Source organism: Mandrillus leucophaeus, unplaced genomic scaffold (genome assembly GCF_000951045.1).
Source record: "Mandrillus leucophaeus isolate KB7577 unplaced genomic scaffold, Mleu.le_1.0 Scaffold1, whole genome shotgun sequence".
Lineage (NCBI taxonomy): Eukaryota > Metazoa > Chordata > Mammalia > Primates > Cercopithecidae > Mandrillus > Mandrillus leucophaeus.
Window position 1 is genome coordinate 2,583,433 of NW_012098097.1, and position 12,899 is coordinate 2,596,331.

General features: G+C 37.5%; 1 pseudogene; it reads left to right on the plus strand.

Annotated features, from left to right (window-relative positions):
* The first annotated feature begins 5,403 nt into the window (after window positions 1–5,403).
* On the plus strand, window positions 5,404–5,949 carry LOC105548747 (annotated as a pseudogene).
* The last annotated feature ends 6,950 nt before the right edge of the window (window positions 5,950–12,899 follow it).

Consider the following 12,899-nt stretch of genomic DNA (forward strand, 5'->3'; position numbering starts at 1 on the left):
CCACTGTTAACCTGAGTGGGCACAATCTAATCAGCTGCCAGCATGACTAGAATATAAGCAGGCAGAAAAATGTGAAAAGAGAGACTAACCTAGCCTCCCAGCCTACATCTTTCTCCCGTGCTGGATCCTTTCTGCCCTCGAACATCAGACTCCATATTCTTCAGTTTTGGAACTTGGACTGGCTCTCTTTGCTCCTCAGCCTGCAGACGGCCTCTTGTGGGATCTTTTGATCATGTGAGCTAATACTTAATAAACTCCCCCATATATATATATATATATTCCATTAGTTCTGTCCCTCTAGAGAACCCTAATACATGACTTAATCTGGAATTCTTCCCTTACACTCCAGACTATGTTTCGTTATGCTGCTGCAAGTTTTCATAGCACCCTATATTTTACTCTCTTCTTACTTATCTCAGTTTGTAATTATACAGTTTTGCAAAGATATTATTTTAGATAGCCATGTCTCCCTCCACTGGGAAATTTGCTCCATGAAAGCAGAGATTTACCTTTTAGGCACATTGTTGTATCTCCAAGGGTTAAGATAGTTAATGTTTAAAAAATGTTTGTTGAATGAATTTATGAATGAAAGTTGAATGTTGTTAATTAAGAAGAATAGTATTGGAGTTTAAATGATCAGAGTTAATAAGGCTAATTCAAGTGAAGTATCACAAGATGCTGTGATGAAGGTGAGTGTTTTGAAGAAGGGAGGAACTTAGAATATTAAAAAGTCAGTGGACTTTGAGACTACAGTTGAGTCAGCTATGTGAATATCTAGGTTCCACGAGATCATAAAGTCTCATGGGATGGAAAAGCAAGAGCATAAACTAACGTTTTAATATGGAATGACACAGTCAAACATATTTTTTTGAAGATGTTTTTGGCTGCTGTTTGGAGAAGTCTGTAAAGTAGAAACAGAAGAAGCAGGGAGATCAGAAACAGTGACCTCTTGCAGAAACCAGAAAGATAGTGGTCAATGGCCAGTGATGACCATGGAGATGGTCAAAAGCACTCAGAGTCAGTGGAACATTTTGTAGTTGGAGCCAACAATATTTGCCATTAGACATGAGATATAGGAGAAAGAGAGGAGTCAAGAATGAGTCCATGATATTTAGATGAAAGCAAGGGGAGACTTGTCATTAACTGAAGTAGGAAAGATTTTGAATAGAAGATCAGAAGTTTCTAGATATTCTTTTTTTAAAAAATTTTACTTTAAGTTCTAGGATACATGTGCAGAATGTACAGGTTTGTTACATAGGTATACCTGTGCCATGGTGGTTTGCTGCATCTATCAACCCATCACCTGGATTTTAAGCCTTGTATGCATTAAGTATTTGTCCTAATTCTCTCCCTCCCCTTGCCCCCACCGCCCAACAGGCCCCGGTGTGTGTTGTTCCCCTCCCTGTGTCCATGTGTTTTCACTGTTCAACTCCCACTTATGAGTGAGAACATGCAGGGTTTGGTTTTCTGCTCCTGTGCTGAAGATAATGGCTTCCAGCTTCATCCATGTCCCAGCAAAAGACATGATCTCATTCTCTTTTACGGCTGCATAGTATTCCATGGTGTATATGTACCACATTTTTTTCATCCATGTCCCAGCAAAAGACATGATCTCATTCTCTTTTATGGCTGCATAATATTCCATGGTGTATATATACCACATTTTTTTATCCAGTCTATCACTGATGGGCATTTGGGTTGGTTTCATGTCATTGCTCTTGTAAATATTGCTACAATAAACATATGTGTGCATGTGTTTTTCTAGTAGAATGATTTATATTCCTTTGGGTATATACCCAGTAATGGGATTGCTGGGTCAAATGGTATTTCTGGTTCTAGATCCCTGAGGAATCACCACACTGTCTTCCACAAGGTTGAACTAATTTGCATTCCCACCAACAGTATAAAAGCGTTCCTATTTCTCCACAGCCTCGCCAGCATCTATTGTTTCCTGATATTTTAATAATTGCCATTCTGACTGGCGTGAGATGGTATCTCATTGTGATTTTGATTTGCATTTCTCTAATGACCAGTGATGATGAGCTTTTTTTTTTTCATATGTTTGTTGGCTGCATAAATGTCTTCTTTTGAGAAGTGTCTGTTAATATCCTTCAATCACTTTTTGATGGTTTTTTTTTCCTTGTAAATTTGTTTAAGTTCCTTGTAGATTCTGGATATTAGACCCTTGTCAGATGGATAGATTGCAAAATTTTTCTCCCATTCTGTAGATTGTCTGTTCACTCTGATGCTAGTTTCTTTTGCTGTGGAGAAGCTCTTTAGGTTAATTAGATTCTACTTGTCAATTTTGGCTTTTGTTGCAATTGCTTTTGGTGTTTCCGTCATCAGGTCTTTGCCCATGCCTATGTCCTGAATGGTGCTGCTTAGGTTTTCTTCTAGGGTTTTTATGGTTTTGGGTTTTACATTTAAGTCTTAATCCATCTTGAGCAATTCTAGACATTTTTAATTTGAGACTCCCATTATGCATCTCAGTGAAGACTTCAGATAGGTAGCTGGAAGTACTAGTTGAGATCTCCACAGGGAAGTCTTGGCTGGGGTATACATTTATGTGTCATCAGCATTTCTAAGTGAGTGAGTGTAGACAGAAAAGAAGCCCCAAATCTGATCCCTTGAGCTTGCCTATATTTAGAGGTTGGGAAGATGAAGAGGAATAAGCAAACCCCACTGAAAAATCCCAGAAAGATAAAACGATGTGAATATAATGTCGTGGAAATCCAGGGGAAGGAAGTGATCAACTGTATCAAATAAAATAATTGGCCACAGCATTTAGTACAGAAGTCATGGATGACACAGATAAGAGCAGTATGGGTGGAATGGCAAAGACAAAACCCTGACTGGAGTAGTTTTTTAAAAAATGGGAAGCAAGGAAGCTGACAGTGAAAGGAGAATAGACAACACTTTGGTGCTGATCCTCAACCTGGTATAAATATGATAGCATCATTAGCCTGAGGAAGCTTCCATTCCTTTACTTACAGTGACTGATTCTCAACTGAAAGTAAGAATTTAGCCTTGAGGGATCTTCCAACGCAAGCCCTGAATAGAAAGCTCTTTCTGTGTAATTTCAAGGATGGCCTGGTTCTTCTCACTTTAATATACTAAAGGCATCACAAAACAGATAAGAAAAGACAGTGCTGACAGTGTTATCGATCTGAAACTTCTGTTTTAAATATCAGAATGTGAAAGTAAAATAAGAAAATCGTCTCCTACTTAATAGCTAAAATAGTTGTATAAACAACACCTTATTTTTTTGTTCAGTCACAACCATTACTGGCGGAATCATACTGCTATCATAAGTCTGAAATATTCAGCCCAATGTTTTGATTTATGTAGAGACCATTTTACTTTAATAGGCATTGTGCACTCATGCGGTTGGGACACCACTTAGAACATTCACTGCTTTTAGAGTTTGAGTAATAAGCTTTACTTACCTATAGTTTGGTATCCACCCAACTTAGAACGAAGCAGTCATGTAATCTTCCTTAGTTGCTACACTTTGAATCTTGGGAGTATCACAAATGGAGATTGATTGCAAGAGTTCATGGGAATCTCAGACACCCTGACTGGGGTGAAGAGAGGGCAACATTCATCTGAGGAATGTATTTCACATTCAGTAATATTTGACCCCAGATGAAATAAAATGTGGCTTCATCTCCAGTGTAAATATTGGTCAGTTCCTACCCCATTAAGTGTTCCTGCTACTTTCCCTAAAGACAAAGATTCTGGCTTATCAATCATAATAATACTCCCATTAGCTCTTGAGCAACATGTTTGAATAGGAAACTCTCTTTCTCTTTCCCTTTTGTCTGTTGATGATTTAGAGACAGTAAGATCTCCAGGCTTATCTTGAAAATATTTACCCAGCTTCTTTCAGTGATCATTTCAGAGCTTGGTCATAAAAGCATATGTTTCTCTAAAGCGAAGGGTGATAAAGGAGGAGGTACACATAGAATCTTTGCCAACCTAACATTTTGGTGGAAGGTGACAGAGAAGATTAGGAGACCAATGTTGAAAAACATGTTTTAAGTTATCTGCTTCATGAAGTGAAACAAAAATAGACGTATAAAATCTCCATCTGGTTTCATTTTATCTTCTCCCATTAAGTACAGACCTATCTATATCTTGGACGTTTTTGGTTTTTTTCCTTCCTTTTGCTTTGTTTTATTCCCCTATGTTTCTAGCTTGTTTCTAACCCTTTAAGAAGCAAGCTTGAAATTATGAGTTAAAAATAATATACAAAGTATAAAAATATTAATGTTCTATTCTCTCTTAGCAGTGTGCTAAGCAAGAGAAAAAGTGACAAGCTGTGGTTGATGTAAGTGATTTTAAAGGACAGTTACAAGAATTATATTAGTTGGAGGTACATATTGATCCTATTAAAAATATTTCCTATGTTAATGGCTGCATAGTTGTCCATAAGAAATGATACTTCCTATTAGCTTTTTGCTTTTCAATATTTTATAGAAAGGATGGTCTTTACATGAGAAAATCAATGATTCTTACTGTCATTATGTATTGACACTTATTCTGTTCTAGACATGATGTGTAGAGATTTACACATGTTATCTCAAGTGATTATGAGACCAAAAATCTATTTTGCCTGTACAATCTTTAAATAGGAGACATTGAACTCAGCGAATACAACACATTTTCTAGAAGGCTTGTAAGTTTGGAATGGCAGTTATTTCATTTGCTGTCTGTCTCACGGGTCACCCTGAAAGCACTGACTCAGCTTAGCATGCCAAAGTGTCCCCACTGGATGGGGACAGGAAGACTTCTCTGAGCTAAGGAATCATGTTCTTAGGATGGATGCAGATCTATAACTTTGAAGTGGAATGCCCACCATGACAAGGACATGTTATTTTAACCCCTTGTGTTCATCTCGTTATATAAAATTATGCTCTTGATTTTGTAAAAGGATATGAATTTGAGATACTTCAGCCTAGTATTACAGCCTAATAAATATCCACCATGACAACATGAAGGTTAATCTACCTGAACATGTATGTTAATCTTTATTTTCTCCTAATATTCTAATCTCAACTATCTCTATTGTAATGTAAGTGACCTTTGTGTATAACTGGATTTTATTTCAATATCATTGACTTATTTTAGACTATTAAAAACTGTCATTATATTTAAGTGTACTTTATAGTATACTATTATAGTATATCTTTATAATGTATATTTATTTGTAGATAAGATGTCTTACGTTTTCCCAACAGCATTTCCTTGAGAAAGGAAGAGTGGGTATATTTCCATTTTAGTTATGAACACATTGAAGAGAACAGAAGGCAAATGACATGCCCCAGGGTAGAGATTTCATTGGTGAGAATGAAGATATGGGAGTGGTTTTGTGGTCACGTCTTGGAAACCGGTAGCACTAGCAGCATGGCAGACCAACTGACTGAAGAGCAGATTCCAGAATTCAAAGAAGCTTTTTCACTATTTGACGGAGATGATGATGGAACTATATCAACAAAGGAATTGGAAATGATAATGAGGTCTCTTGGGTAGAATCCCACAAAAGCAGGGTTACTGAACTTGATTAATGAAGTAGATGCTGATGGTAATGGAAAAACGGACTCTCCTGAGTTTCTGACAATGATGGCAAGAAAAATGAAAAACACACAAAGTGAAGAAGAACTTAGAGAAGCATTCCGTGTGTTTGATAAGGATAGCAATGGCTATATCAGTACAGCAGAACTTCGCCATGTCATGACAAACCCTGGAGAGAAGTTAACAGATGACAAGTTTGATGAAATGATCAGGGAAGCAGGTATATTGATGGTGATGGTCAAGTAAATGATGAAGAGTTTGTACAAATGATGACAGCAAAGTGAAGACCTTGTACAGAATATGTTACATTTCTTGTACAAAATTATTTGCCTTTTTCTTTGTTTATAAATTATCTCTAAAAGGTTTATTCCTACTGTCAAAAAAATGCATGCATAGTAACTAGGACTCCATTCCTCCATGTTTTTTTCTCTTACCTTACAGTCATTGTTCTGAAAACTTATTTTAGAAAATTGATCAACTAACACATTACGTGCGGCTTACTCTAGATATATCTAAGCCCTTCTACACAACTAAACTTAGATGGAGTTTGTCAAAGGGGGAACATCTGGGTTATGCCTTTTTTTTTTTTTTTTTTTAGTTTTCTTTAGAAACTGCAGCATGTTGTTGTTGCAGTGTGGAGTTGTAATTCTGCATACACAATTGACAGTCAACAATATGTACCTAAAAGTTGCACTATTGCAAAAGGAGTGTATTATCCAGGTACTCATACACTATTTTTTTTATACTGCTGGTCCTATACCAGAAACATTTTGCTTTATTGTTACTTGCTTTTTAAACTTTGTTTAGGCACTTAAAGAAAATCTACTTATGGCAGAATTTGCCTCAAATCCATTCCAAGTTGCATATTTGTTTTCCAATATAAAATAACAATTTACCTCCAAAACCCTCAAAAGACAAAACAAAAACAGAATGAAGATATGAAAGCTCAGGGCTCCCGAATTCCAAATCGCTTTTCTATGAAGTCATAGTATTTCGAATAAAACAAAATGATGTAAACTACCTGAACAAAATATGTGTTTGTGGAGCAATGCAAAGGTAATATATACTGGTAAGCCACGTGCTTAGAATCTTTGACAAAAACACTAGAAGAAATTTTGTGTGTGTGTGTGGAAAATAGCTTTGAAGTAAATGTTTGGAGGAAATCTTCCATAGAACAGATACCATGAAATTAAAACTTGTAGTCATAGGGAACTGGTTATTTTTGTTTACCTTTTACTTTTGATTTCTCGCTGGCACAAAAATAGGAACTTTCAGTTCTAGGTGGGAGCAACCCTTTCAATAACTCGAACCTTTGGTAGCCCAAGCATGTTTTACTGAAGCACATTTTCACAAGAGGTAATAATTTTTTAAAAAATGTACAAATATTTATTATTCTTAGGAGTTGCTTTGCCTTCCAAAATAAGTGAAAGCTTTACCAATGAGTATTCAGTGCATTGCTGAGATAAAGTTGTGGTCAAACTACATTTCTCAGCGGGGAACTCCTTTTCTTCTCATAGAGCTGGAATGAGTTCAAAGAACTGGAATAACCAGGAAAGAAGATGAACCAACTGATTTATAAATGAAGATTAAAGGATAAATTATAGGGGCCAAATAAACAGGCTTTGTCTAAGCTGTGTGTAAGAGCATGACAGGATTAGAAGCACACGTCACTGAAAGTTTAAAAACATTAATGAAAATAATTACATGGTACAATAAAATAAATGTAGTACTGAAACAGTAGAGAATATGAGGAAATGTAAAACAATACTAAACTCATCAAGTAACTTTGCTATGGCCAAGAATTACTACGTTACAAAAGGAGATCTCTGGGGTAATAGTGGAAGTTGTTTTATGACGACAGACAGACTCAATAAACCCAGACCAACATGGCGTAGTTTATTACTCGAGAGTGAGAAAGAAAAGCCATGCTGATTTTCCTCATTAGGATAATAGATCATTGTGGCTTAATTCCCATGAGATTCAGGAATTTAAAATTAATTATTGTCAAAGGTCATGGCTTTGCCTTTTACAATCACAGATTCCTGAGTATTCAACAGATACGCTGGAATACAGAGAACATAATTATTTATTGTTGTATAATAAATTCACAAACACATAGTGGCTTAAAGTATCAATACATATTTATTATCTCCCATGGTCTGGCAGATCAGGAATTGACTGATTTGGATGGATGATTCTGGTTTAGGGTCTCTCAAGATGGTGCAGTCAAGATGGCGCTGCAGCGGCCGGGCGGGTGGCTCACGCCTGTAATCCCAGCGCTTTGGGAGGTGGAGGCGGGCGGATCACGAGGTCAGGAGATCGAGACCATCCTGGCTAACACGGTGAAACCCCGTCTCTACTAAAAATACAAAAAATTAGCTGGGCGTGGTGGTGGGGGCCTGTAGTCCCAGCTACTCGGGAGGCTGAGGCAGGAGAATGGCTTGAACCTGGGAGGCGGAGCTTGCAGTGAGCCAAGATCGTGCCACTGCACTACAGCCTGGGTGACAGAGCAAGACTCCAGTTCAAAAAAAAAAAAAAGGAAAAAAAAAAAAGGTGTCGCTGCATCTGCAGTCATCTGAAGGCTTGGCTGGAGCCGAAGCCTGGAATAGCTCATTCATACGCTGGGAGGCTGGTACTGGCTATTGGTAAGAGGACTTATTTCCTTGCCACTTGGACTTCTTCATAAGACTGCCTGTGTATCCTCATGACATGGCATCTAACATCCCCCTGAAAGAATGATCCAAAGAAAAGCAAGGTAGAAGCCACCATGTCTTTTATGACCAGACTTAGAATTCACAAATCATCTGTAATATCCTACTGATTTCACAGACAAACCCTGTTCAACATGGGAGGGGACCGCAGGAAGGCATGAAGACTAGGGGATGAGAATCTCTGGAGGTCACTTTGGAGGCTGGCTACCGAAAATATTTGTGCCAATTTTAATCTATTTTAAAATCGGATATTATTTTCTTTTGCAAAATAGTTCTTTCCCAATTCCCCCATAAGAGCAAGTGGGGCACTAATCTCGGTTTTAATAAAGTTGTTGTCATTAATCTTCCAGGTGCAGAGTAGTTGAGATCTGTCAAAATGGTTCACACCTCTCAATAATTATCATGTACAACATTCTTATTATGCTCCATATAATCCTCACAATGATCCTTAGCTCAAAATAATGGATAGGGAATTGAGGCAAGAAAGGTTAATTAATTTGCCAAAGTTCACATTGTTAGTAAGAGAGTGAAGCAAATATAAATCCCGACTGAAATATCAGAGCCATATGGTGAGGTCAAGAAGACGGGAAGAAACAGGAGGCAAAAATAAATGGGAGCATTTGGAGTGCATTTCACAAAGGGACTATTACAAAGATGTACACAGGGTTAGAATCTATGGCAAAAGATACTTCAGTACCTGCAGCTAGGGAGAGAGGTAAAACATAACTACCTTAGGGATGCAGGAATAAAATGATTGTAGGAATTTAGAGAGAGCTAAACTGAGAGCACCTTTGATAGGAATTATGGACTTTATTAAAAAGACATAGTCCGTATGAAATGTGTAGAGCGATAACTATTCTGATATCATTCTCCTCTCAACCATCCTGTGACTCCTCCTAGTCAAAAGCAACTAGAAATCAGAGGCAAGGAAGCCCTTTGATTCAGTATTCATATGGGTTAGGTAAAAAACAGTAGAGACTGGATCTGGAAATACTCAGCACATCCTCTATTATCCACTCTTGTGTATACTTTTCAATCAGCTCAGCTAACTTCACAGTCCCGAATAGAATTAAAGAACTGAAGATCAGGGAGGATAATTCATAGGTTAAAGTTTCTAGAACTAGAATGTGGTCAAACCAACACTCAAATATAAGCATGAGGCTCCAAGACACTTGGGGGCATTTTTTTATAGTTCCAGCATATTCTTTACGAAGAGTCGGGCTCCTGGAGAAGACCGAGTAATCCAGAATTAGCTACAGTTATTTCAGACTTCAGTACTGTTTCCTGCTGCCATCATTGCTGTCACTGTCACCAACCTTCGCTTCATTTCCAAGTCAGTCATAACGAGTGAGGAAATGTATTAGTGGGTCCATCTTAATACTGTGTGTGATCTAACAGTAGCCGTATAGTTGGTGGATTGAGAAGGTTACACCAGTGAGGAGTGGTGACTAGTAATAAAGCCTTCCATTTGTAATACATTCTTCTTTGTTCCATTGGCAAGTCTATAAAACTATGGCTGGGGTTTGTTCCCAAATTCCAGATACCTAGCACAGTATCTGGTATGTATTAAATGTTGATGAATGATTAAAGGAATGAATGGACAACCAAACAACTCCAACTATATCTTATCTCCAGCTTTCTTGGTCAGACCCTAGCTAGACCGTAATGCTACCACCACTGCCACCATTATCATTATAATCATTTTAAATTATATTTGATGAGCCCAGAAAGGTTGAGGCTGCAGAGAGTCTTGGCTGTGCCACTGCCCTCGAGCCTGGGTGACAGGGTGAAACCCTGTCTCAAAAAAACAAAAAATAAATAAATAAAATTATATTTGTGCACATATGAGACACCAGGCACTTTGCTAAGCACTTTGTGTTATGATCTTACTTAATTATTTCTACAACTTTGTAAGGTTTATTACCTCTCTTTTGCAGATGGAGAAACTGAGATTTAGCAAAGTTAAATTAATTGTATAATATCCCACACATAATAAGTGGTGAAAATGGAATTTGAAGCCAGTTAGACTACCTCTAGAGCTTTCACACTGAACTACTCAACTGTTCTCTGTTCTCATCTCTGTTCCATGAGCTCATCCCTGACCTTCAGGCGTAAATAATCGATTATCTAGGATGTATTCCTGTTTGTTATATTTCAAATTGTCACTCTTAGCATGGCCTTCCTCCTAATACGTTTCTTCCCTCTGGAGAGTACCTCTCTCAGCCTTTCTATTCTGCTTTGTTACCAAAGATTACTTGAATTATCCTTGAGTCTAAGGTCTCTTTTGAGCACAACACTGGACATTCTATAAACAATCTGAAGCACGAACCTCTAAATTCACTTTATTCTCCCAAGCTTCTAGATCACTTGGACCCAGCTTTCTTCTTTTCTATGGGCCTGGATCCCAGCATATTCCACATTCAGGATTGCCCAAGGCATTTCAATAAGGGGCACTTTCTTGCTTACATTTTGTTTTGTTTTATTTTTTGTAAAACAATTTAAGAAATTAAAGCATCTGAAGAGATGAGAGAGAAAGTGCCTATACTATTGCTTTACTAGCCTGTTCGTTTTCATGAAATTAGAATAAAGCATTGGTAGAATAATCTCTTTAAGAGTATCTTAGTTACCAGAGCCAGACACATTTGCAAATGCCTACAGTTGATATACCTGTAGTTGAGTTTAGTAATCCTAAATTAAATTTGTTCATCACTTTGGTTGAATCTCTCCCTAGGAGAGAGAGAAAATATCATCAGTCTCCATGGCATCACATCTCTCTTTTTTTTTTTTTTTGGCTTTTTATAGAGTCAAACCCAATTTCCATTCCTCACAATGATTCAGGCTGTGTCTATACTACGCCAACACAACTGGTTAAAAAAGGGAAAAATTCAATGTAATAATGGTAAAGTTTAGTTAACAAAAACCTAAATAAAGTAAAATTCTGTCTATTTAGGAGTCCCTTAGAATTGAGACCTTCCAGATTCTTAGGATTTTAACTGTTAATATTAGACATATATACTTAAAAAATTCTATTTTTTTTAGAAATCCTTCTAAAATGCTTAAAAGTTTTATATTACAATGATACTGAGTATCAGATATCTTCAAATACAATACATTTCAATATGAAACATCTAGTAATACCAGATAAAACATAAGAAACATAACCAGATGTCAAAAATGAAAGGAAATCTAGAAACCATAGAATAAGCCTCTACTTACTGTTGGGATGTCCTGAGAATTTGGGTTTAATGAACAAATTGGAAGAGAAGTCCTTGGGTCCATACAAGGTAGGGAGTTGGGTCTGACACCCTCAAATAAAATCTTTGAAGGATTACACCTTCACTGAGAGAGTACAATAGAAAGAGTCTGACCACCAGCAAAGGGATATGGCACAGCATCTTGCTTTCTCATATTGGCCCTAGATTGGAGGAAAGGGGACACAGAAAACTCTCCTCTGAGAGCTGATAACAATCACCTAACTCTAATGTGAATTTCGCATCCAAATTTATACTACTTGAAAGGTCCTAGAAACCACATGCCAAAAAACAAAATCAGCATGTACACATGGATACAAAGACAACAGTCCCAGGTTAATGCCCCTGACAGAGGTTAAAATGTTCTTCAGATGGGTTTTAAATCAGGCCACAAACATGAATCTCTTTCAAGCTAAGTAAGTAAATAACAGAAAATAACAGAAAAACAAACAAACAAAATAAACAAACAAAAACTTTAGAACTTGCTACTGGAAGAATGACATATGGATCAGCAGCATGAGCATCACTTGAGAGCTTGTTAGAAATGAAGAATCGCTCACGCCTGTAATCTCAGCACTTTGGGAGGCCGAGGCAGGCAGATCACGAGGTCAGAAGATTGAGACCATCCTGGCTAACACGGTGAAACCCCATCTCTACTAAAAATGCAAAAAATTAGCCAGGCGTGGTGACGGGCGCCTGTAGTCCCAGCTCGGGAGGCTGAGGCAGGAGAATGGCATGAACTTGGGAGGCAGGGGTTGCAGTGAGCTGAGATCGCACCACTGCACTCCAGGCTGGGCGACAGAGCAAGACTCTGTCTAAAAAAAGAAAGAAAGAAATGAAGAATCTTGGACTTCCCCTAGACCTACTGAATCGAAATACTCACTTTCACAAGATGCTGCATAATTCAACTACAATCATCCTTTGATACACTGAAACACTGGTTTCCAGACCTCAATGTACCCAAGTCCATGAATACGCAAGTCTCACAGTCAGCCCTGTGGAAGCTGCGGATATTAAAAGTTGGCTTTCTATATGGGTTTGTCATCTTTTGAATGCTGTATTTTTTTTAATCCACATTTGGTTGAAAAAAAGACTCATTGTATTAAGTGGGCCCACAGAGTTCAAGCTTGTATTGTTCAAGGGTAAACTGTGTACATTAAAGTTTAAATGCTGCTCAAGGAAACAAGTCACCACAGGCAAGATCTTGCATAAAGAACATATTAGACTTCCAAAAACCTTTAGTAGAGGAGATAATGAATGCAGACTAAAACATAAATACATTTAAAATTATTTGAGAAAAAAATGGTCTAAAATAGGTAAAACAGAACATGATAACATTGAAAAAAAACTAACAAGATATACA